Genomic DNA, 27,139 nt, shown 5'->3' with positions numbered 1-27,139 from the left:
CCCATTTTTCAGCAAGAAAACCCACACCTATTAACTTATCAATGATGCAATCTACCTTCAGCTCCTCAATAGTTACCCTCATTGTCCAGCCAAAACACCCATTTGTTTCATTCTGTACATAACCCTATTGTATCTCCTTCTACTCCATATTTGTTAGCTATCATCACACCCTCAAGCACACAATCCATCAAACCCACTTCAACCGCACCTTATACCTCAACCTCGATTCACTCAATGGTTACCCATTCCATAAATTGTATCCATAAGCCCAAATAGCAGCCTAGCTTTCTTGCTCACTCTCCAAGTCCAAAAAAGCCTTCTTCCTACAAACAAGCTCAACGTGAACCGCATTGGAATATTGCTATGCAAGATGAATTTGATGCCCTTGTGAGAAACCATACGTGGACTTTCATTCCCAATGATCCTTCTAAGAATGTAGTAGACTGCAAGTAGCTCTTTCGCATTAAGCATCATCTTGATGGCTCTATTGATAGGTATAAAGCTTGATTAATGGCCAAATGCTTCACTCAGCGGCCTGGACTTGGCCACCATTCAACCTTTAGTCTGTTAGTCAAGCCTACAACTGTTCTCCTGGTTCTCGCTATCGTTGTTCAATACAACTGGTGTTTACATCAACTTGAAATAAATAATGCATTCTTGCAAGGTCATTTAGAGGAACAAGTTTATATATGACAACCTACTAGCTTTGAGCATCCAACTTTGTCCATTCATGTCTGCAAACTTAATAAATCTATCTATGGTCTCAAACAGACACCTAGAGCTTGGTACAACGAGCTCAAGAACATTCTTGCAACGGAAAGGTTTTTGTAAATCACACTTTGACTCATCTATGTTCATCTTTCATAATTCAGGATTGACTATTTACATCCTTGTATATGTGGATGACATTATTGTTACTGAAAATAGGGACCATGGTGTTCGACTAATTATTAATCCCCTTTCTCAATGGTTCTCTCTCAAGGACCTGGGGTACTTGAACTAATTTTTGGCTGTTGAAGTTTTGTCATAACAAGGTGGCCCGTTGTTGTCTCAACAGAAGTATAAGAAGACCTTCTCTAGGAAGTGAATATGCTAGACATCAAAGGAGTTTCCACTCATATGTTCATCGCTACTGTTCTCAATGTAAACCAAGTTGATCCTATTGTTGATGATTATCTCTTTCAGACAATTGTTGGCAAGCTACAATATTTTTCCTTCATCAAACCTGACATCGAGTTTACAGTAAATAAACTCTCTCAGTTTATGGATTGTCCTCAAGTTAATCATTGGAAGGCTGTTAAACGACTGCTTCGTTATCTCAATCAAACCTCTTCCTTTGGTCTTCAAATAACCTATGAGACTGATAATCAGATTATTGTGTATTTGGATTCTGAGTGGGCCAGTGATCCTACTAATAGAACTTAAACAACTGGCTATGTTATGTATCTTGGATTTACTCCTATCTCGTGGTCCTCCAAGAAGAATCGGTCTGTCTCTCGGTCATCTACTGAAGCTAAATAGCGAGTTGTTGTTGTTGCCCTTGGAGAAACCAACTGGATCAGCAACATATTGTGTGAGCTTCACTTTTACCTTGCTTAAATACCACACATACTCTATGATAATATTGGAACTAGATGCATATGTGAAAATCATGTCTTTCATAGCAAGATGAAGCATATTGCCATAGATTTCCACTTTATTCGTTATCGGGTGCAAGACAAAGAGGTTTAGGTGAAGCATCTTCATGTTGTTGATGAGGTTGCAGGTGTCCTAACCAAGCCACTGTCGCGTGCTTCTTTCTATTGTATGTTTTCCAAGTTGGGTATTGTAGATGTCAACACCAACTTGCGGGAGCGTAAAAGAGATATAGCTTGAATTTATCTTTTTGTACTAGAATTAGCTGTTGTATCACTTTAGGACTCATCATTGTATCAACACCTACATATAATTTTCATCAGCTTATGAAAATAATAGAAATTTCATTATTCTCTATTTAGTCTTATAAGTTGTTTTAGATAGAACGTCATCAAAGTTGAGTCAATGCCTAAACTAAGGTTCATTCTATGAGGATCAATTCTTCTAAACAAGTCTACAAGGGGTTAAACTATTTTAATTGACGTTAGAGTAGAAATAAGGCCCAAAAAGGCTCCAACCACGTGTATGGAAAGCACTAGTCATATCCTAGATTAAGACTGACCATGCTCAAACATACACCTCCGATGTCAAACAAATCTAACCACAAGGTAACAATGATCAAGAATCTCTCTAGCACACATCAAGTCCCAAAAATCCAAAATATAAGCTTAAAACATGATTTCCAAGAAGGGTGACATTATAAACTAGGTACCTTCCCCCAATGAACTCAGATCAATATGAATTTACATATTCAAGCTCAATCTAAGGTAGGGGAAGTTGAATCCTACAGAAAGGCCAATCACGCACACTCCAAATCATAGTTCCACAGATCTCCCTTTTTAGGTTATCTTCAAATGCTGCCACACTATCAAAATTAGAATCAAAACATTAATATGATCATTTAGACACTAGATTCATTTAAAACAGAGATGGGCCAATTTTGGAGTCAAAACTAGAATCATGGAGCCCACGTTGAAATTATGGAAATGACTACGTCATATGGCTCTTAACAATCCCCTAAACTTATGTTACCAAGTGAACACAATTCGGGGTTTGGCATAGCTTAAGTAACCACATGCAATAAAATTCACATTTAAGAGAAATTAACCATGCTTAGGCAGTCCCTAAACAAGCGAATTTACCTCAACAATAGAACCTCCAACACTTTTGGATTGTATTCTTAAGCTCCACGATCATAGAGGACTTTGAATCACTGAAAATGGGGTTGAAAGGAAAGAGAAATGGCAATTGCAAATTGGAGAGCTAAAGCTGATGGGTTTGTCTTAATTTGAAAGAACAGACCCGACGCCTCCTTGAAAATGTGGCGGGGCCGCACAAATGAATGGAGGTCCCCTATATTGTGGCTAGCGGAGGACCAAGGCCTCATGAATGTGGCAACGGAACCAACAAATGCAGGCCCCGCGAACGCGGAAGCTATGCTTCTTGGCCTACGTGAAAATTGCCCAAGACCCAGAATGCGAAGGACATTTTGGCTTGCACAAGCTGATGTTTATCATCTAGTTTTGGCAACTACCTACTCCCCAACGTGGTACGGGGTGTTATGCATTCATTTGGAACCCTGTGCACGCAAACATGATATATTATTCCATTAAATTTGATATTCTGGAGTAAAAGTGGGTCCCAAACCCAAACTCCATTTTAAAGCTAAAATCCACAAGGGGCCTCAAAATTAGACCAAGAGTTTCAAAATTTGCACGAACAATCATTCCAGATTATATTGGACATTCACGAGCTAACCGCACTATAGAAGTTCTCATTCGGGAATGTTTACCAAGAATGTTGACCAAGGAAAAAATAGGCCAATGCATAAATGTTAATATACCTAATTGCACAAACTCACACTTAAAGCCTTAAGAGTCGTACCAACCATGTCACTTGCCTAAAATAACCCTTTTGGAGATGATGGAACTATCTGAATTAGATTCTAAGGTCATCTTCACAAAATTTTGATAGAAATTAATTGTTCAAGGTTCAAAAGCTCTAAAAAATAGAAATTTTGCATAAGAGCCAAATGTATGACCAAGTGACCCAATTGTTAGTCCAAGAAATAATAAATAACTAGTAATAGCTAAAGGAACATTATAAATGATAAATAGAAGGAATTAACACATAAATGACCTAGAGGGTCATTACACCCTTTTGCGACAAAGCACTGAAAGGAAGAACTACCAAACATTAGTTATTACTGGGCAGTGCAATAAGTGGTTATTCATAGTTTCATTTGTTTGTTTGCATAGGTAGCATCCTTTGATAAGAATAATTCCTCTCTTTTTGAGTTCATGTAGGATCAGACATGCACCTTTTTGTGGTCTAAGTAAAACAATTAATTCTATGAGGTTGTTTACTTCTCCCAAGCACACCATTTACAGACCATCATAGTTTGTATCATTCTTTCACAGTGTAATCACCTTCTTCCAATTTGGGGCAACATAAAAGTTGTACCCTCTAGTGAAACAAAGCGATGGAGGAGCTCATTGACTTCCTAGTCATAATTATTCCTTCTGAAAGAAGTTGCATTTATTATTACTTTTTAGCCTTGATTATCCTTGACTACATTTATTGAATCTTCTAATGTGGTCAAATATGTATTTGTTATGAATTTAGATGTTGTTCGTCCTCACTCATCAATTTATACGAGGTTTTTGCCATAAAATTAAAGGTTATGAAGTTCTTTTGTTATTTAGTCAATTTTTATGTTTTTTCATCTAAAGTTTCACTTACGCTTTGAGTTGTCTAGATTTATAAGTCAGTTAAAAATCATTTATTGAACAATGTAAATGTGATGGATCCAAGAAAACTATCTTCCACTCATTATTCCACTTCTATCACAAAGTCATATAGATAAATTGAATCTAACGCCAAAAGAAAAACAACTGTGTTTTACATTTAGTTACATATATAATGTTAATTTTTAGTTATGTCCACAATTTCTCCAAATGTGACTCAAGAAAAAATATGTACACCTGTACCTCAATAAATCATTATGATATGATTTTACTTCCCCCGTCCTCCTCCCTTGGTGATGTCTTCAAGAATATCAATCACTAAACATCCCAATTTGTAGCATTCTTTCACAGTGTAATCACCCTTCTTCCTGTCTGGGGCAACAACCATGTTGTACCCTCTAGTGAAACAAAGAGATGGAGGAGCTCATTCACTTACTAGTGCTTATGATTCCTTCTAAAAGTAATTGTATTTAATGTTACTTTTTAGCCTTGATTAGATTTATTGAAGTTGTTGAACTGGACCCCACTTAGTGAGATTTCACTTGATGTGTTGTTGAACTAATTACTTCCCCTTTTTTACATCACCTATATCACTTTCATTATTTATCTTTAAGATTTCCTCTATGTTATATGGACAATTCTTTTTCGAGTAATGTTAAATTCACATAAGTCTTAGTTTCAAAGTTTGATATTAATGTTGGATGCCCCATTTCAGACAAGAACAAAATTGTTCTATTCATAACAGGGATAGAAATTCACTGCCAGAAACTCCAAGCAGAAGGACATGAATTGGATACAATCAATACGGAAATGGTTAGACAGTATAAAGACAAATTCTTCAAATGGAAAATTTAAGCACAAAGAAACTAAAAGGAAGGAAGTATAGAGCTCAAACTTCAATCTTAAAGCTCGAGCTCTGCATTGCTGCATTCACAAAAATTTCTACATGCACGCTCAAGAGTTAACTCTCAAATAAAAAATGCACTTATGGATTTTGTAGAGTGTAACAAAAATAAAGCATGCATTAAATCTCTATATTAGTAATACCTTGTTTGGTACATTTTTACATGCTATGTATAACTAACGCAAACATTAGTTATACACTAAATTGTGTACTAAGATGTGTATTACTAATATCATGGATTTCTAGCAATTAGTAATGCAAGGGGTTTTAATACATGCATTAGCACGGTTAATGACCTAGGGGTGGTAATTAGACGGGTTGGCAAAATTTGGATGGGTCATAAAGTCTTAGAACAACAATAGGTTCAAGACCCAACCCAACCCACATTTTCCTGGGTCAAAATGGGTAAGGTAATGGTTGCATTACGGGTCAAGACTCAATCCAACCCATTTTTTTTACCAAGCTTAATTGTTTGTTTTGTTCTTCCAAACTATATCAATACCTAATCAATACATTTTTTTTCTTTGGTGGCTATATTACAACATATCCAATTGAGAAAAAAAATTTAAGAAAGTTTTAACAAGATTTTTAATGAGATCTGGGCAATATATCTACCCATTTTTTAATGGGTTGAAATGGGATGAGCTAATGAAAGGACGGGTCACTAACTCGCCAAAACTTAAACGGGTTTGGTGGGCTGGACTGGGTGGGTTTGATTTTTCCACCCTTATAAAGACCCCATTTCCCCTCAAAATATTTTTTACATCTTTTCCATCATAATTGTGAAGAATATGCTGTAAATAAATATTTTTATGAAAGAACTTCTAATACAAAGCATAAGAAATAATCTATAGATAGTTAATGCAATCATTATTAATACACTTTATTTAGTATTATTCTTACACATTATACCAAACGGCTCCTTAGTAAATATTACTATTACTTATTATTAGAAAACTTACCATTATTAACCAAAATCCATTTATAATGCACTAGAATGCCACCTACTAGTAGATTTCTATTCTATGTTCATGTTTTATAGAAAAATATTATTTTTACAAAATAAGTTGTAATATCTAAAATTTGATGGGGTTGTCTCCGCAGATGTTTGTGATTACACTTGTCATAGTGATGGAAAACCTGGGGAGGTGTTACAAGTTTATGCAAGAGACAATGATGGGACCCCAGTTTGAATGTTGATCCAGTTGTTATAACTATGAAAGTTGCTATTTGTAAATTTTGTATATTTCATTGATTTTGAAGATGTGTATATGATCATGACTTCATGTAACATTGTTATCAACTTAAGAAAAGTGCTAGATATGACCTTGTAGGATATGTGCAATACTCGGTATAATTTTGACGATGATAATGATGACAACGACAAAGAACCATCAGAAAAGCAAATAGAAGTTTTGACGTTGTTCTATGTCAACTGTATTATCAATGTTTGCAATTGTGAAGTAAGTTGTGTATATGTTTCGCTATTTTCTTTGTGCTCGTTTAGCATGCCAAATTCCTTCTATTTTCTATGCTAAACTAATTCTGAAGTTTTCACTTACGGTTGATATTATATATTCCATGGTTTATTAATAGAATATTGCCTAAGAAGGTATGTGGTTACTCAGGAATGGGTTTTTATTCATCATATATAATATAATCTCATAGTTAGGAGTCATTGTTTCGAAATGCTTCTATAGGTGCCTAGCTGATTTTCTTTTTAGTTGTACAAAGGGTTTCAACACATGCATAAGATTGATTAATCACATAACTATCCCTCAAATCCCTCTCAAATATTTTCTCCTTTGTTGATATAACTCTTCTATACAAAAAGTTGGTGTTAGTTTTATTAATAAAATTCATTCCTTGATTAAAAACAACAACAATAATAATAATAATAATAATAATAATAATAATAATAATAATAATAATAAATATAAAATAATTGTAAGAGTAGGTCAGTTTGTGGTACGAACTGTTTTTTGTCATATTTTTATCTAACCCATGATAATTATGAACTTCAGATGTTCGGTTATATAACACTTTCTTTTTCATTATTAAGTTTCTCTACCAATAACTTTATTGCCAACTTATGGTCCTCCATGTTTTTACCTAGAGGTATTTCTAAGCCATGATGCATAATCTTAAACATTAGTATTCTATTTTATTCTTTTTCGTTTAGTTTTTGTAATTCTTTACGGAGATCTTCAAATTCCTCTACCCCATTTGATTTGCCTTTAGCCCAATCATGTTGGCGATATTCTTGTTTCATTTTGAAAAAATTATCAATTACTTATTTTATACTTGTGGAACAATACGAAAATGGTTTTCCACTTGGTTAAAATACCATTACATCAACATTTGCTTTGGTTCAAGTCACAAGTTTATATACATTATGGAACAAGGTATTTTTTTGAGAAACTATTAGTGTGTGCTTTCTCAGACTTAATGAATATAAACTTTCAACTTGGGCCACAGGGAATGTTGATTTTATGGTGTTTTTACTAAGTGAAAACCATGTTCCTATGGTTCCACAAGTACAAAAAAAATAATGGAAAACTTTTCCAAAGTGAAAGTAGAGGATTGCCAACATTATTATGCTTAGGGAAATTCTAATTGGTTTGACTCATTGGGATATATCCATAAAAAATACGAAGATTGGACGAGCAAGAAAAAAGTAAATACTTATGTAAAAGACTATACACCCTAACTCACAAATATGTCTAGATAAATATATGGAGGAGCAAAAGCTTAGAATTAAGTTGTAGGTGGAGACAGTTAAAGAAAAAATAGGAAGTATTATTCTTGAATGGATTTTAGTTTTAATACAAAAAGTCAAACGTTTCATAAAAAATAATATTAGCATTACGTATGCAAACATTTTAAATACACTATTCATTATTATTTTTATACATCCTATCAGAGGATCCCTTGTATTTTTTTTATAGGTTCTTCCTTTTTTGGTATGACTCTTGTATATGACAAGTTGACTTTTGTTTTATTAATGAAACTCTTTACTTAGTTAATAAAGTAAACAAACAAGTTCATTGATGGTAAGAGGTGTGCTGGTAGTGTCGTTATGGCCCATTTTTTACATCTATTTATCTAACACGTATCAATCAGGCAATTTTTTGGGTTTGATTGGGAAATGACTCATTTATTGATTAAATCAATTTTGCCATGTCAAATTCAGTTTAAATTGACAATTTTAATGCTTGGCTAACCAATAGTTTCATACATTTGCAATCTCAACGTCCACTACGGTAAAGATATTTTCATGTGGAGATTGTAATGAATGGATAGTTGATGAGGTAAACTAATAATCAAGGCATTGTTTATTCAGTGATTAATAGTTTAGAGATTGTTATACATTAATTAATTAATTACTTTGAAAGAATATTTTTTTGTTACTATCTACATTCCTAATGCACATATTTTTATTCCACATTCTAATTAATATAAAATAATACTAATCATTAGTAGATGTTTTATAAAGTCATATTGTAAAATATTCCACAATCTCACTGAGAGCTAGCTTTGGTGTAAAATCTAAATATACCAATCTTTATAAAGTTGGAACAATGAAAAAATACTAATGAGTGAACAAGTGTTCTCATTGATCCATTACATTCATATTGTTCACTTGTTCAGTAGAAGTCTTCAATCAAATTACTAATCTAGACAACACAACACTATATTAAATTTGAAAGATGAAAGAAACAAAAAAACTAATTTATTCACATAAGAACTCTATAACCTTTCTTGTTGTCTAAAATCTCATATAAATTTGTGATGGAGGACTAACAAAATGAGACTTAATAACAAAGAAAAGAATTGACTATACTAGAAAACTTGATCGCCGGTAAAGTCTTCTCCGACCGTAGCTCCAGTTTTAAAAACACCAATTACCAACTCCATGATACTTATGAGTTTAAGAACCGTCATGACCCAATTCCTCGAGTCATGATTGCACCTTCTATAATCAACCGGTAGGTAAGACAAATTGTAACCCATAACAAAAGTAATGAGTGTAAGGGTAGAGATGAGCAGAAACAACACTATAACAACAAAACAAGATAGAAATGGAAGAAAACAAAAACTATATACAAAAGATCCTTCCCAAAACCTGGAAGTCACAAGTACAGAGATATCAAAACTAAGAATATAAGTCCCAAAACTGGAAAAAACAAAGTTGTCTCAAATCGTGAATGACTAGTTATACGATAAACAGAAAGAGACCAGCTAGTCCATAACGCCAAGTGCTCACTCTCGTCTCCAATCAGAAATGATGTTGATGGAATGAGCAATCACCACTGGTAGCTGGTACTAGGACCTGCATCACAAAACAGATGCAGAGTGTATCATGAATACCATAACAAAGGTACTTTGTATGCATCATTGGCAAACTAAGCAAGAAAGGTAAACACAATATGAAAAGATTATATCTAGAAACAAATAAAAGGTGAAGTGGAATTTAAAGAAAAGCATACGAACATACCAAAATGAAATCAAAGAACAACTAAACTAAACGTAGTTGGACCCCCATAAGGCAAAAAGGTACACTAGTGCACAAGATTAAATTAATCTCCAGTGGACTCCCACAAGCCTGATAGGTACATAGCATAGCTAATTCTACCATAGAGAAGTGCCTCAAATCAAAATTTAAAAAGTGAAAGCTGGGCTCCCAGCCCAAGCAACAAAATCACCCAGAAAGGGACCACCCAACCTGCAAGTCAACTCCCGACCTAGCTAGCAAGAGTGAACTAGAGGGTAAGTAGAATTATTCTAGACCACCCAACCAGCCAGTAAAGTCTAAGGGGTGTAAGCCACCTATCTAGCAAGAGTGACCCGGGGGTGTGTAGACTCCGAATAGGATCTTAGTATATCAAGGTAGCCCAGTCAATCAGTCCAATCCTAGTGGCATATGCCACCTACCTACCAAGAGTAACTCAGGTGCATGTCGACTCTGTGATGATGGTAGATTTTCGCTCATTTGAAGCCATTTTAGTTAACCAATTTGTGTTCTCAATGCCTATTTCGGTCTTATTTTGATAATATTTTGATGTTTTGTAGCTATGAATGCTAAAATGACAAGGCAAGCATTAATATTTGAAAGAGAGGCAAAAAACATCGGAAGGACTAAAAACTCCCAACTTGTAGTCACCTAACCAAAAAAGCAGATCACCCAATTACTCAGATATTACTAAAGTTGATAGTTTTTTATGAGAAAATACGAAGGTAGGTGGACTAATGAGTAGGGGATTTCGACTTATTTAGGGCAAGATATGTAGAGTTTTAGTGTCCTTAATGCTTATTTTATGTTCTAAACTGTTGTTTAAAAGCTAATTTGCAGCAATAAAGGCAAAAGAGCAAGACAAGGACATTACCGGGGAAAAAAGAGCGAAAAAGATGAAGACAAGAAAGGCTGATGATTGAAAAGACCAATCGGCGAGTCGCCGAGTGGCTCTTCAGCTCGCCAAAAGTTACAACAGGACAACCCTGGGAAAAGGTCAACTCGGTGATGGCAAATGGCCTTTCGACGAAGCATCAACTGGATCGGCGATGGAGATTCTAATCGCCTAAAGTTACAAAAGAGGAATGGTGAAAAGTCAAGTCAAGAAGGTGATGTAAAGGGACATTTGGCGTTAGTTGGTGATGCTCGACTAATTACGCCGAATGGATCCGAAGCTAAAAATTTGGGAATGTATAAATGCAATTTTTAAAAGAGAGTTGGAAAGTTCCGAAGTTTGGAGGAATATTTCTGAGTTTTTGAGAGTTCCTATATTGAGTTTTTGAATAGAAATTTAATGTTGATTTTTTATTTTGAACTAATTTTGAGCATAGTGAAGACCTGCAATTTGTTACCCAAACTGATGGAGAACATTAGTCGGTGACATTTTCTTGCCTTTTATGACGTTTGGCTAAAAACCCCATTCTTCGGGCTGTGATTATGTGATTAATTGTTTAAATTAGCTTATGGGTGTTAGTATTTACTAATTTGATTGGTAATTTGAAGTGGGTTTAGTTGGTAATTGAGTTTTGATTGATGAATTGTAGTTGCAAATACAATTCTAGCTTAGTATTCTAAACTTTCTTGAGAAAGAGGTTTAAGAATTAAAGTTATCGATTGATGATTGTAGCGATTGGGTTATTGTGGATTCAGCCTGAAAAAGTGGGTCTGAATTTGATCCTACCAATCTAGCTCGAGAGAGTAGATAAATTGAGGTTTTGGGATGTTCATACTTGTTAGGCTTGTCGTGATTTGAAAGAACTCGCTTGATTTGTAATAGTTGATTGAGAAATAGCTATTACACCTAAAGTCCAGCCTACCCACTAAGATTCAATAGTTTTTACTAAATAATTATCACAGGTACAATGAAATTGGCATTTAATCGATCACATCCCAAGGATCCCTCTCTTCTTGATTACCCCCGTGTTTTCATAGTTGTTAATTGTCACTGTAATCCCCCCAATTGAAATTAATTGTAAATCCCTGTAATTTAGTTTAATCATTTCGAAAATGTCTATGTCTATAACTGATTGGAACACTCCATTCACTTCGATCGTATCACTCCCTGTGGGATCGACCCCAACTCTTTGTTGGGTTTATACTTGATTGCGACTACCTAGACTTAGAATTTGATGAAGTGTAGTGGAGCGTTATAAAAAATGGCACTGCTGCCAGGGAGTGGTGTTTAGAATTCTTTTAGTGAAGTTTAGTTGTGAACTGATTGTGTTGTAGTTGAATCAACTTATTTTGCATTTGCATTTTGTTGGCTGCTCTTGAACATGTGATGAAATGAGTGTTAACAGGAGCAATGCTAGCCAACTTGGGCATAATGATGACATCGGTAACTTGCACGATGTCAATGAAGATCAGTTGGGAAGTGCAGGTGCTATTCGATTGCCTCCGGTTGTGGGCAATATGGTGTTTCATGTGACTAACACTATGTTGCAGCTGTTGCAAATGAATGGTCTATTTGGAGGTTTAGCTACTGAGGATCCTTATGACCACATCTGAAACTTTGTGGACGTGTGTGGGCCATTTTCCTTCAATAACATTACTCAAAAATCCGTCCCACTTCACTTGTTTCCCTTTTCTCTAATGGGGGAGGCAACGAAGTGGTTGGCTGAGTTACCAAGGGATTCAATCACTTCATGGGAAGAGCTCACGAATGCATTTTATGTAAGGTTTTTCTATCCCTTGAAGATGGTGACTTTGAGAGAAAATATTCAGAATTTTGAAAGAGTGGATGGTGAACCGATTCATGAGACATGGTTGAGGTTTCAAAAATTGTTGCTCCAATGTCCAACTCATGGACTCCCGGACAATGAGTTGCTACAATGTTTCTACCAGAGTCTAGACTCAGGCAACAAGAGTGTGGCACAACACCTTATTTGTGGAGGAATCATGCAACAACCGTTTGAAGTAGCATCTACTCTCCTTGATGGAATGACAAAGACAAACCGTGCTTGGTACACTAGGGAGGATCAAGTGTCTCCTTTGAACTTCAGGTTTACAAAGGAACAAATTGAAAAGGACCAAGAGCGGGATGAAAACATGGCTAAAATTATGACCCAAATAGATCTATTGTCAAAACATGTCATGGGTAGTGGTTATAAGGCTGTGAATGCAGTTGGAGTTAGTGGAGTGAATCCCTATGAAGCTAAATTTGAAGCTATGTACAATGAGGAGGTACACTTCCTAGCAAATGAAGGAGGAGGTTTCCGCCTGAATTATCCAAGGCTCGGTGGAAACCAAGGTTGGAATCGAGAGCATGATGAAAGTTGGAGAGACCGTGATAGGGAATGGCATGACCATGGTACAAATTGGATAGAGAGGGACAGTGACAAAGAGAGATATGTAACTTCCAATGAGCGTCAAAAGCCAAAAGAGCAAAGGGTTGATGTTGAAAATTTTTGCACTGAAGATATGCTTGCATGCATACTCAAAAAAGTGGAAAGATTGTCAAAGTGCTAAATGAAATGAAATATGACGTATCATCTCTCAACCAAATAGTTACTTCACATTTGGTATCGATTAAGCAGCTGGAAACACAAATGGGTCAAATCTCGACTCATTTGAACCCAAAGTAAAAAGGAGGATTACCGAGTGATACCATGGTTAACCCAAAGAATGAATCATAAAAGTATTTCTTCGTCGTGCCACAACGTTAAATAAGGCGCTTTTTGGGAGGAAACCCAGGTTTTTAGTTTTTAGTTGTGTTGTTTGAATAATGGGTGTTCTATGTGCAGGTTGAAAATTTGAAGTTTTGGGAAGAGGTGCAATTAGGTGAGCCTAGGTACCCATCGGCGACTCACCGAACAGGTCGGCGAGCTGGACCGCCATTTTGAACCATATGTTTGATGGGATTCTGTAACATTCGGTAGACAAAAGAGCCAGTCGACACATTGCCAAATGGTCGACGACATAATTTGGTGTCGCCGCCTGGTGCTCAAACTGAAAGGCCAAAAAGACCTCAACCATTTTTAAATTCAAAATCTTCTTTCATTTCATATTTTCCAACCTTTACACTTTCACAACCCATTTTTAGTTCTTTTTACTTGTTAATTTCGTGTAGGGATCAGTTACTCGGGGGAATCTTTGAGTTCTACTTCATATTTGCTTGCCTAGCACTATTTTATCTGATTTTGAGGTCGGTGATTCGAACCCCGCTTTAATTTTGATGTAATTTCCCAATGCATGCCCGTATCCTTGTTGAATTATCTGTGTAATATTGATTGTTTGAATGATTTTTGTCAGTATATGCCTTTGTCGTATCTTGTTCACGTGGTTTTTAGCCAATAAATATTGAATCTCGTGTGTTAACTAATTGAAATTGCAGGTGCGTGTTTAATATATGTTGGGTTTGGTGTGGGTGAAGTCTGAGTAACCCCAATTGCACCGATCGACTAATTTTTCCCAATGATAGAGCGGGTGACATCATTCTTAAGAAAAAGACGTTATTGGTCAATGTTAGACAAATCGGGGGAAAACTGAGTACCCCAAGGTCATTAGTGGTATGGGTCTTACTTTAATTGCGTAGAATAGGTGCAAAATTTAATTATCATGAGGTACGGGTTAGAAATTGGAGGTCAGAGTCAAAATCTGGCACGAAGGACCTTTCGGTGAGCTTAGTCGAGCTCGTTGATGATTCGACGGTTTGCCCAATGACTCTTGGATCGCCTTTTTATTCTCTAAAATTGATGAATTGTTTATGTAACATTCGGCGATATGCCTAAGCTTGCCGAGTTCACTTGGAGACTCATCGAATGTCTGTGAGATTGCCCTTCTGCTGCTCCTAGTTCTACTGTTGTTGCTGTTTCCCGGCCCCCGTTGACCCAAACTATATTGTTTAAGATGGGCCATCTGGCCTAATCTGTTAATGTACGTACCTTCTAGGTAGAAATTGTTGTATATGGGATGATTGAGAGGGCGATTGATGCTGCCTTAGCTTCTATCCAGGCTGACTTGAGAGAGCACCGAGAGCTGATTGATGCGCATGGCTTGGTATTAAATGCTGTCACGGTGATTGTGGAGGCATGTGAGAAGGGTAGGAGCCAATCTGAGGACATGATGACCTTAAAGGCCTATATTGTTGGGTTGAAATGTGATGTGGATAAGTTGAAATCCATGGATCTGTCCATGCTTTTCAGCATAGTGGACCTTCCAGAGGTCCCGAGTATAGAGTTGCCAGCCATTTCTGAGATCCCTCCGGCTAGTACGACCGCAGAAGCTGTTATGGCTGATGAAAATGTCGAGTCAGATGCGCCATAGATTGATGAGGGGAAGCTTGGCGCACGAGATGCTGCAATATGTAATGACCTGGAGGACCTCGAGGGTGCGATGGTGCGAACAGTTATAGAGGCGTCTTTTAGGGATATACCGATTGTGAGCTCCAATGGAGCAAAGGATGGAGTTGAGTCGGGCACTTATGTCCAGACTGAGGGAGTCACGAATATGCAGAGTTCACCTCAGGCTTAGCCTGACAAGTGGATCTTGACTCTTTTTCAGTTTTCTGTTTAGACTGTTTATTTCTTTTGCATTTGAGGACAATTGCTAGTTTTGTTTGGCGGGGTGAGGTATATTCATACCTACCTCTTTAGGCTGTTTTTATGGATAATGTTGCTTGTTGTGAATGCTTGACTTTATTTCTGACTATTGGTTTTTGGATCCATTGGATTTTAATGTGAATGTGGTTTTGACCCAAATTAAAAAGTTGTCACCTCTTGCAAATTTGAGTGTCAGTTGATATCATCGTTGTAACATCTCAGACCCCAAAAATGAAGAAAATCCTAGTCTTCAGAAAATCCAGTGCAAGTTTCAATGGAACCACCCACGAACCGTAGGTAGAACCACGGACCGTAGGCGGGGTTTCGTCGTTAAGGCCCAAATGTTGATGGTCTCTGATGTCATGACCCAAGTCCACACCCTGGACGTGGCCGGCACTCAAGAACCATTGTTGGTCCCCAAGCGAACCCTCATCCTGGCCGACTACAAGCGGAAGACTAACTTAAGCATGCAAAAACTTAAAACTGAATAAATTTCAATAAACTCAACTTTCCAAAACTTAAACTCAAATGAACAACTTAGAATAAAATAATATATTCAACTCGCCATAAAATAGGCAACTTAAGTGTTTAAAACATTTAATAAAATAAATGAATAATACAGACCTCTCCACTATACTGACTACCTATGATGCCTCTAACTAATAACGATGGAAGTCGGGACAAGACCCACGACATCCTGACTAAACTAAAAAGTAAATGAAACCCTTCGAAAAATAAGAAGGCTCACCATAGCTAACTCGAACTCTCGAATGTATCAACAAATCTCCTATTGATGATCCTGAATACTTGTGTCTGCATCATGAAAAGATGCCGGCCAAATGGCTTAGTACTTGAAATGTACGAGCATGTAAGAGGAATTCTAAAGCATAAACATAAGCTTGAAAATAATTTGAAAGGAAACAGAAGAACTTACCTGGCTCAACTCAACTCAACATAACTTAACTCATTTCAATATAAAGTGGTTTTAAAACAAGTGCAATATAAACAAAAGTTGTTTAAAACATGATGTCAACTCTGTATATATGCAAAGATACAAATAACTCTGAGATGTCTGTAAAAATACAAATAACTTCTGTGGGAGTTTCTCTAACCGACAACCATCACATAAGAGCTATTGTGATGATACAACGATCTCCCTCACGCTGCCAGCACATCCTATACCTTACCATATGTATAGGACTTGAACTACTAAGTGGATCCACTAGTCTATGCAAAAAGGATTCATCTAAAAATTATGACCCTTTTCTACCCATGATGACTACATGATTTATGGGGGATGTGAGCTATCTGAACTCTCCCCTATATCGGTTCTCAATACTACTCCAAAAATATACTGGCTCTTTATGTATTAAAAACATACTTCTTTCTGTGATTTGAGATTAGTGCTCAAACACCTAGCCCGAAGGCTCTTTACTGAAAAAATAGCTCAAAGGCTCTTTTGAAAATCTTAGTTTTCCGTTCTTATTTAAATGTGAAAACATTTTAAACTATTTTGGGAATACATAGTCCCCATATACTTTTGAAGAAATGAAATTCAACTTTGCTCTTACTATTTACTCAACTTCAAAGCTTAAGTCTGAAAACAAAGTTTAAACATTTGTAAAAGATTTCTTAAAATATGGTTCATGTCGAATGATGGACATGAATGACTTAATTTAAGGTTTTCTATAACCATAGATAGAACTCAATACTTGGAACTCCAGAACTTCAATGATACTACTAATTTCAAGAATGCTCAACTCAGAAGGTTCATGAGAATTATGAGCATGAACTACTCAACTGAAGGACTCAAAGCTACTTCTCATCTAAAGATTGTTCTACTTATAATGTTCATGTGGAATTATGGGAATGAACAATTCAATTCAAGGACTTCATGGGTAACAAGTAATAGTGCCATGATTATAAATATAATCTCATAGGGGATTAGGAACTCAATACTTATAACTTGAAGATACTACTCCTCTCAAAGGTACTCAACTGATGAAGTTCATGTGGAAGTAATGGGCATGAACGACTTGACTCAAGGGTCAAAATATGAATAATGAACTCATGTATATGACTCTTCTCATTCTCATACTTGCTTACTCAAAACTTAACTCAAATCGATGATGGATCTCAAAGGATTCACAATTGAACTCAAAGGCTTCCTTGAACTCTACTCTTAACTCTGTCTTGAATTTGAATTATGAATTACAAATTCAAGAGTTATAATTCATGATTTGAAGGATCTCAATAACAATATAGCTATTCGATAATTAGGAATAGAAATTTTAAAAGAAACATGAATTCAAGGACTAAAAATCAACTTATCTCTAGAATACTCAAATCTAGGGAAAGTATCCTAGATTACTCTTTTTCTGATCTGAAAGTAGATGTAGGGCGTGAGAACGAACTAGTCCAACACTATGATAGCCTTACTTACCTAGAAGAACAAGATTCTTGAAGAATCTTGTAGAATCTTTAAGAATCTTGAAGAAACACTTGATTAGAAGCCTTGAAACCCTAGCTTGAAGGTAAACAATCAAGAAACTCTTTATATTCTAAGAGATACGGTCGTTTGAAGTTAACCCAAGTAGAATCTTATATCAAAACTTAATGGAACTTCAAGAACACTTATCAAAAACTAATCAAGAACGTAAATCCTTAAATTTCAAGAATGAAATTACGCTGAATAAATCATGATTGGAGTGTGGGTGAAAGAACCCAACATTATGGAAGCTTACATACCTCTTAGGGATCAAACCCATGACGACAATCCGCAAGTACTCTCAAGAACGTCAACGAAAGCCTTCATCCTTTCCTCTTTTCTCCTCTTGTCTCTTCTTCTTTTCTCTTCTTGAACTTTCAACTAAAACCCTAGGCGTAAACTAGGATTATAAAACTGAATATAATCAGATTAGACCCCTAAAATATTACTAAAAAATGAATTAAATCTGATTGAGTAAGTAAAAGACCAAAATACCCCTCTAAAATCCGGTTTTGCATTTCCTTATCTAGACAACCAACTTCAAATGGACATATCTCCCACATACGAACTCAAAACTAAGCAAACTCGGTGGCGTTGGAAAGATAATTCAAAGATATTTCCTACGGTATCTGGTATCACCCCTAACTCATCTTGAACAATAATTTATGGTCATTTGAAGTCGACCCAAAACTCATACTTAGCTTAATTTGCAAAATTTCAGATTTTTGCTATTTCCAATTTAGTTCTTTTTGGAACTCAAGGTGTTACATCTAGTGACCTAACCTTAATACTTAAGAAATTTTAAACTCCTTCGTAAAATCTGACTCACAACGACAAATGGTTTGAGTCTCAGATCAAATTTTTTTTTAGAGTGTTACAATATCTCCCCCTTGGGTTCATTCGTCCTCGAATGACGACTGGACTGGGTATGAAATTGGTTACTCCTATTAAGGTCTGCGTCTAATGGTATGCTCTTACTATATTCAACCTTAACCATAATCCTTAGGTTCGGGTTCTATACCTCTCTATAGGAAATCTTATCCCAAGACTATTACTCCACCACATTGCGATCATATCAAGAACCACCGAATGTTTTACAATACCACATTCAAGCTTAGCACTCTAACAACTCCATTACTAATAGGACCTCTGAAAAGATATCTCCATACTCTCTGGAAGTCATCACTATCGTATTCTCAAACACTTGACTTGATTTCTCATCTTATCATCTCCCCCTTGGGTCTAAAGTTAACACTTGAAATATATAGACCTATTCCACATTGACAACTCAATTATGCTATCTAGGCACACATGGAAAATTATAACTTAGTTGGAACCTCATCGGGTAACATATCATCTTGGTACACATCATAATGCTCTTGTTACTCTTCTGACCTAGGCACACTTCATTGTCCTTATGTAAAGGTTAGGATCTCTTACTTGTACCATTCATCTTTCATTGCAGCTAACATCTCAATTCCTCACCTATTCTATGTCAAGCCTACCAGATCAAATCCCAAGACTGATATCATCACCCTCAATTTGCCATTAATTAGGTCATGCCACTTATCTCAAATTCAAGCTTAATGTTTATTACTAAACCCGAATATCAATGTGATTGCTTACCTACTATACAAACTCACCACTACTATACGCAACTTTTAGAAACACTCGTCCACTAGGACCTTATGACAAGTATTTAATCATCACCTCTTAGTCTTCATACTTACAATTACAATCACCTTCGACTTCGCAATATAAGTACTATTCACTCATTCACTGTATATCAATGCCTAATTTGTTCTATTACACTTTGAATATTATGGGCTCTCTCTCAAAATTGTAAGCTTAACTTAGATCTATAACCTCATGAATACTCTTTCTCTTCTATTCACCACCTACACTTAGTCATTTCCTACACAACGACACTTCATCACCAACTCCTTTCTAGCTACAACACACTCTATCTCCTATGATGGAATCTTCACTACTTATCACTTCTTAGTCTACCCATAAGGGAAAACTCCTCATTACTAACTTACTAGGTGTATGACTATAGTAACAAAGATTGTGAAAATACTATCTCCCTTTCTTAGATTACTAAACCTCTGCATACTTTCCTCTAACTCTGGGCTCTTTCACTACTTCTGTTCATGATCTCGTACCTCATGCTACCTTTTGGGGTGGAAATATTACCAAAGCTCTAAACATACCTCCTCATAAGGATCTCAGTTGAAACAAAGCTTATGGAAAATAGTACAACTCGGTTTTAGCTCAAACACATGATTCATATAAATATGGGTGCATTCCTCTAAAACTGAATGGTTAACTTACTCTTGGGTTTCTCTCAAGCCCCTCTGGAGTCTCATGACTTTCTCAAGATTCGTGCTAAGAAAAACTCATCCATGAGGATCTTTACACTTTACTTTTCAATCACCTCTAGGACGATGGGTAGTCGAAGGGATATGAGAACACAAGAGTTTGAATAAGTCTCTATAACATAGCTCTATTGCACGATTAAAAGTATGAAAGAAGGGAAATTTTTCTTAAATGTTTGTAGTCCCTCGTTTATAGAAGTAGCACCCTCACAACCATAAACAAGATCCTACTTGACACAACTTCATAGACACCTTAGGACACTTGAACTCTGTGCTCTGATACCAACTTTGTCACTACCCAAGTCTACACCCTGGATGAGGTCGACACTCAAGAACCAATGCTGGTCCCCAAGCGAACCCTCGTCCTCGCTGACTACCACTGGAAGACTAACTTAAGCTTGCAACAACTTAAAACTGAAAAAAATACAATAAACTCAACTTTTCAAAACTTCAACTCAAAAGAACAACTTAGAATAAAATAATATATTCTACTCGCCATAAAATAGGCAATTTAAGTCTTTAAAACATTTTATAATATAAATGAATAATACAGACTTCTCAACTATACTGGCTATCTCTGAAACCTCTAACTGATAACGATGAAAGTTGGGACAAGACCCACGACATCCTGACTAAACTAAAAAGTAAATGAAATCCTCCAAAAAATAAGGAGGCTCACCATAGCTAACTCGAACTCTCGGATATATCAGTGAATATCCTGTTAATGATCCTGGATACTTGTGTCTGCTTCATGAAAAGATGCAGGCCAAATGGCTCAGTACGTGGAATGTACGAGCATGTAAGAGTAACTCTAAAGCATATACATAAGCTTGAAAAGAATTTGAAAGGAAACTGAAGAACTTACCTGGCTCCACCAACTAAACATAACTGAACTCATTTCAATATAAAGCAGTTTTAAAACAAATGCAACATAAAGAAAAGCTGTTTAAAACATGATTCCAACTCTGTATGTATTCAAAGATACAAATAACTCTGAGATGTATATAAAAATACAAATAAATTGATGTATATAAAAATACGAATAACTTATGTGGGAGTTTCTCTAACCGACAACCATCACATAAGAGCTATTGTGATGATACAACGATCTCCTTCACGCTGCCAGCACATCCTATACCTTGCCACATGTATAGGACCTGAACTACTAAGTGGATCCACTAGTCTATACAAAAAGAATTCATCTAAAAATTATGACCCTTTTCTACCCATGATGACTATATGATTTATGGGGGATGTGAGTTATCTGAACTCTCCCCTATATCGGTTGTCAATACTGCTCCAAAAATATACTGGCTCTCTATGTTTTAAAAACATACTTCTTTCTGTGATTTGAGATTAGTGCTAAAAAACATAGCTCAAATGCTATCTTGGAAATCAAGGTTTCCTCTCTTGCTTTATTGTGAAAGCATTTACTCTTTAACTGAAAACTTGCCCAAAGGCTCTTTACTGAAAAATTAGCTCAAGGGCTCTTTACTGAAAAAATAGCTCAAAGGCTCTTTTGAAAATCTTAGTTTTCCGTTCTTATTGAAATGTGAAAACATTTTAAACTCTTTTTGGGAATACATAGTCCCCATATAATTTTAAAGAACTGAACTTCAACTTTACTTTTACTCTTTACTCAACTTCAAAGATTATGTCTTGAAACAAAGTTTAAACATTTGTAAAAGACTTGGTTCATGTCGAATGATGGACATGAATGACTCAATGTAAGGTATTCAATAACCATAGATAGAACTCAATACTTGAAACTCAAGAACTTCAATGATACTACTAATTTCAAGAATGCTCAACTCAGAGGGTTCATGCGGAATTATGCGCATGAACTACTCAACTCAAGGACTCAAAGCTACTGCTCATCTCAAGATTGTTCGACTTATAATGTTCATGTGGAATTATGGGCATGAACAATTCAACACAAGGACTTCATGGGTAACATGTAATAGTGCCATGATTATAAATATAATCTCATAGGGGATTAGGAACTCAATACTTAGAACTTGAAGATACTAGTCCTCTCAAAGGTACTCAACTCATGAAGGTCATGCGGAAGTTATGGGCATGAACGACTCGACTCAAGGGTCAAAATGTCAATAAGGAACTCATGTATACGACTTTTCTCATTTTCATACTTACTCAAAACTTAACTCAAATCGCTAATGGATCTCAAAGGATATTCACAATTGAACTCGAAGAGTACCTTGAACTCTACTCTTAACGCTCTCTTGAATTTGAATTATGAATTTAAGAGTTGTGATTCATGATTTGAAGGATCGCAATAACAATATAGCTATTCGATAATTAGGAATAGAACTTTTAAAAGAAACATGAATTCAAGCACTCAAAATCAACTTATCTCAAGAATAATCAAATCTAGGGAAAGTATCCTATATTACTATTTTTCTTATCTGAAGGTAGATGTAGGGCGTGAGGACGAACTAGTCCAACACTATGATAGCCTGACATATCTAGAAGAACAAGATTCTCGAAGAATCTTGAGGATTCTTTAAGAATCTTGAAGATTCTTTAAGAATCTTGAAGAAAAACTTGATTAGAAGCCTTGAAACCCTAGTTTGAAGGTAAACAATCCAGAAAATCTTTTATGAGATTCTTGAATTAGTTTCTTGAAATCTCTATGGCCAAGAATTATGATTTTCATTAGTAAAGATGAAAATATGATTGTTTTGAGCCTTTATTAGTCAAGAAATTAGTTTATGGTTTTCTTGGAGGTAAAAAGACAAAAACAACTTTTTTAAATATTTTCCCGTCGGCTAATTTGTAACAGCACTGTATAGGTTACTAAAATAGTCATAACTTTTTACTCAGAAATTGGATTTATGCGAAATTGGTGGTCTTGGAAAGTAGATTCGAATACCTTTAGTTGGATAGGTTATGACTCATGTAACTCTTTATATTTTAAGACATACGGTTGTTTGAAGTTGACCCAAGTAGAATCTTACATCAAAACTTAATGAAACTTCAAGAACACTTATCAAGAACTCATTAAGAACTTACTTCCTTAAATTTCAAGAAAGAAATTACGCTGAATAAATCATGATTGGCATGTGGGTGTAAGAACCCAACACTATGGAAGCTTACATACCTCTTAGAAATCAAACCCATGGCGACAATCCACAACAACTCTCAAGAACGTCGATGAACGCCTTCATCCTTTCCTTTTTTCTCCTCTTCTCTCTTCTTCTTTTCTCTTCTTAAACGCTCAACTAAAACCCTAGGCGTCAACTAGGATTATATAACTGAATCTAATCAGATTAGACCCCTAAAATATTACTAAAAATGAATTAAATTTGATTGGGAAAGGAAAAGACCAAAATACCTCTCTAAAATCCGGTTTTGCATTTCCTTATGTAGACAACCCAACTTCGAATGGACATATCTCCCTCATTGGAACACGAAACTAAGCAAACTCGGTGGAGTTGGAAAGATAATTCAAAGATATTTCCTACGGTATCTGGTATCACCACTAACTCATTTTGGGCTAGAATTAATGGTCATTGGAAGTCGACCCAAAACTCATACTTAGCTTAACTTTCAAAATTTCAGATTTTTGCGATTTCCAATTTTGCTACATCTAGTGACCTGACCTTAATACTTAATAAATTTTAAATTCCTTCGTAAAATCCTACTAACAATGACTAATGGTTCGAGTCTTAGCAGAAATTATTTTTCTGGGGTGTTACAATCTCTCCCCTTTGGGATCATTCGTCCTCGAATGACGACTGGAGTGGGTATGAAATGGGTTACTCTTACGAAGGTATGTGTTTAATGGTATGCTCTTACTATATTCAAGCTTAACCCATATCCTTCGATTTGGGTTCTATACCTCTCTATAGGAAATCTCATCCCAAGACTAATACTCTTTACCAACACATTAGGCTCATATCAAGAACCACCTAATATTTAACAACACCACATGCAAGCTTAGGACTCTAACAACTCCATTACTAATAGGACCTTTGAAAAGATATCTCCCATACTCTCTGGAACTCATTACTAGCTTATTCTCAAACACTTGACTTGATTTCTCATCTTATCATCTCCCGCTTAGGTCTAAATTTAACACTTGAAACCTCTGGACCTATTCCACATTGACAACTCAATTATGCTATCTAGGCACACATGGAAAATTATAACTTAATTGGAACCTCATCGGGTAACATATCATCTTCGTACACATCATAATGCTGTTGTTACTCTTGTGACTTAGCCACACTTCACTGTCCTTATGTAAAGGTTAGGATCTCTCACTTGTACCATTCATCTTTAATTGCAGCTAACATCTCAATTCCTTACCTACTTTATGTCAAGCCTACCAGATCAAATCCCAAGACTGACATCATCACCGTCATGTTGCCATTCCTTAGATCATGACACTCTTCTCAAATTAAAGCTTAATGTTTATTACTAAACCCGAATATCAATCTGATTGCTCACCTACTATACAAACTCACACTACTATGCACAACTTTTAGAAACACTCGTCCACTAGGACCTTATGACAAGTACTTAATCATCACCTCTTAGTCTTCATACTTACAATTACTATCACCTTCGACTTCGGAACATAAGTACTATTAACTCATCAACTATATATCAATGCCTAATTTGTTATATTACACTTTGAATATTATGGGCTCTCCCTCAAAATCGTAAGCCTAACTTAGATCTATAACCTCATGAATACTCTTTCTCTTCTATTCACCACTTACACTTAGTCATTTCCTACACAATGACACATTATTACCAACTCCTTTCTAGCTACAACACACTCTACCTCCTATGATGGAATATTCACTAATCATCACTTCTTATTCTACCCTTAAGGGAAAACGCTTCATTACTAACTTACTAGGTGTATGACTATAGTAATATAGCTTGTGAAAATACTATCTCCCTTTCTTAGATCACTAAACCTCTGCATACTTTTTTCTAACTCTGGGCTCCTTCACTACTACTGTTAATGATCTCATAACTCATGCTACCTTTTGGGGTGGAAATATTACCCAAGCTCTAAACATATTTCCGCAGAAGGATCTCAGCTGAAACAAAGCTTATCGAAAAGAGTACAACTCAGTTTTAGCTCAAACGCACGATTCATATAAATATGGGTGCATTCCTCGGAAACTAAACGCTTAACTTACTCTTGGGCTTTTCTTAACCACTTCTAGAATCTCATAAATTTCTCAAGACTCGTGCTAAGAACATCTCATCCATAAGGATCTTTAGACTTTACTTTTCAACCACCTCTAGGATGATGGGTAGTCGAAAGGATAGGAGAACTCCCGAGTTAGAATAAATCTCTATAACATAAATCTATTGCACGATTAAGAGTATGACAGAAGGGAAATTTTTCTAAAATGTATGTAGTCCCTCGTTTATAGAAGTGGGACCCTCACAACCATAAACAAAATCCTACGCTGACTACAAGCGGAAGACTAACTTAAGCTTACAACAACTTAAAATTGAATAAAATTCAATAAACTCAACTTTTCAAATTTTCAACTCAAATGAACAACTTAGAATTAAATTCTATATTCGACTCGCCATAAAATAGGAAACTTAAGTCTGTAAAACGTTTAACAAAATAAATGAATAATATAGACTTCTCAACTATACTGACTATCAATGAAGCCTCTAACTGATAACGATGGAAGTCGGGACAAGACCCACGACATCCTGACTAAACTGAAAAGTAAATGAAATCCTCCGGAAAATAAGGAAGCTCACCATAGCTAAGTCGAACTCTCGGATGTATCAATGAATCTCCTGTTGATGATCCTGAATACTTGAGTCTGCATCATGAAAAGATGCAGGCCAAATGAGTCAGTACATGAAATGTACGAGCATGTAAGAGGAATTCTAAAGCATAAACATAAGCTTGAAAAGAATTTGAAAGGAAATTGAAGAACTTACCTGGCTCAACTCAACTCAATATAACTGAACTCATTTCAATATAAAACAGTTTTAAAACAAGTGCAATATAAAGAAAAGTTGTTTAAAACATGATGCTACCTCTGTATGTATGCAAAGATACAAATAACTCTGAGATGTATGTAAAAATACAAATAAACTGACGTATATAAAAATACAAATAACTTATGTGGGAGTTTCTCTAACCGACAACAATCACATAAGAGCTATTTTGATGATACAACGATCTCCCTCACACTGCCAGCGCATCCTATACCTTGCCACAAGTATAGGACCTGAACTATAAAGTGGATTCACTAGTCTATGCGAAAATGATTCATCTAAAAAGTATGACCCTTTTCTACCCATGATGGCTACATGGTTTATGGGGGCTGTGAGTTATCTGAACTCCCCCCCCCCCCTCCCCTATATCGGTGATCAATACAACTCCCAAAATATACAAGCTCTTTATGTTTTAAAAACAAACTTCTTTTTGTGATTTGAGATTAGTGCTGAAAAACTTAGCTTAAAGGCTATCTTGGAAATCAAGGTTTCCTCTCTTGCTTTATTGTGAAAGCATTTACTCTTTAACTGAAAACTAGCCCAAACACTCTTTACTAAAAAACTAGCTCAAAGGCTCTTTACTGAAAAACTACCTCAAAGGCTCTTTTGAAAATCTCAGTTTTCCGTTCTTATTTAAATGTGAAAACATTTTAAACTCTTTTGGGAATACATAGTCCCCATTTACTTTTGAAGAAATGAACTTCAACTTTACTCTTACTCTTTACTCAACTTCAAAGCTTAAGTCTTAAAACAAAGTTTAAACATTTGTAAAAGACTTCTTAAAATATGGTTCATACCGAATAATGGACATGAATGACTTAATGCAAGGTTTTTAATAAGCATAGATAGAACTCAATACTTAGAACTCAAGAACTTCAATGATACTAATTTCAAGAATGCTCAACTCAGAGGGTTCATGCGG

This window comes from Solanum stenotomum, chromosome 4 (genome assembly GCF_019186545.1).
Source record: "Solanum stenotomum isolate F172 chromosome 4, ASM1918654v1, whole genome shotgun sequence".
NCBI classification, from domain to species: domain Eukaryota; kingdom Viridiplantae; phylum Streptophyta; class Magnoliopsida; order Solanales; family Solanaceae; genus Solanum; species Solanum stenotomum.
Note: the sequence above shows the minus strand (reverse complement) of the source record.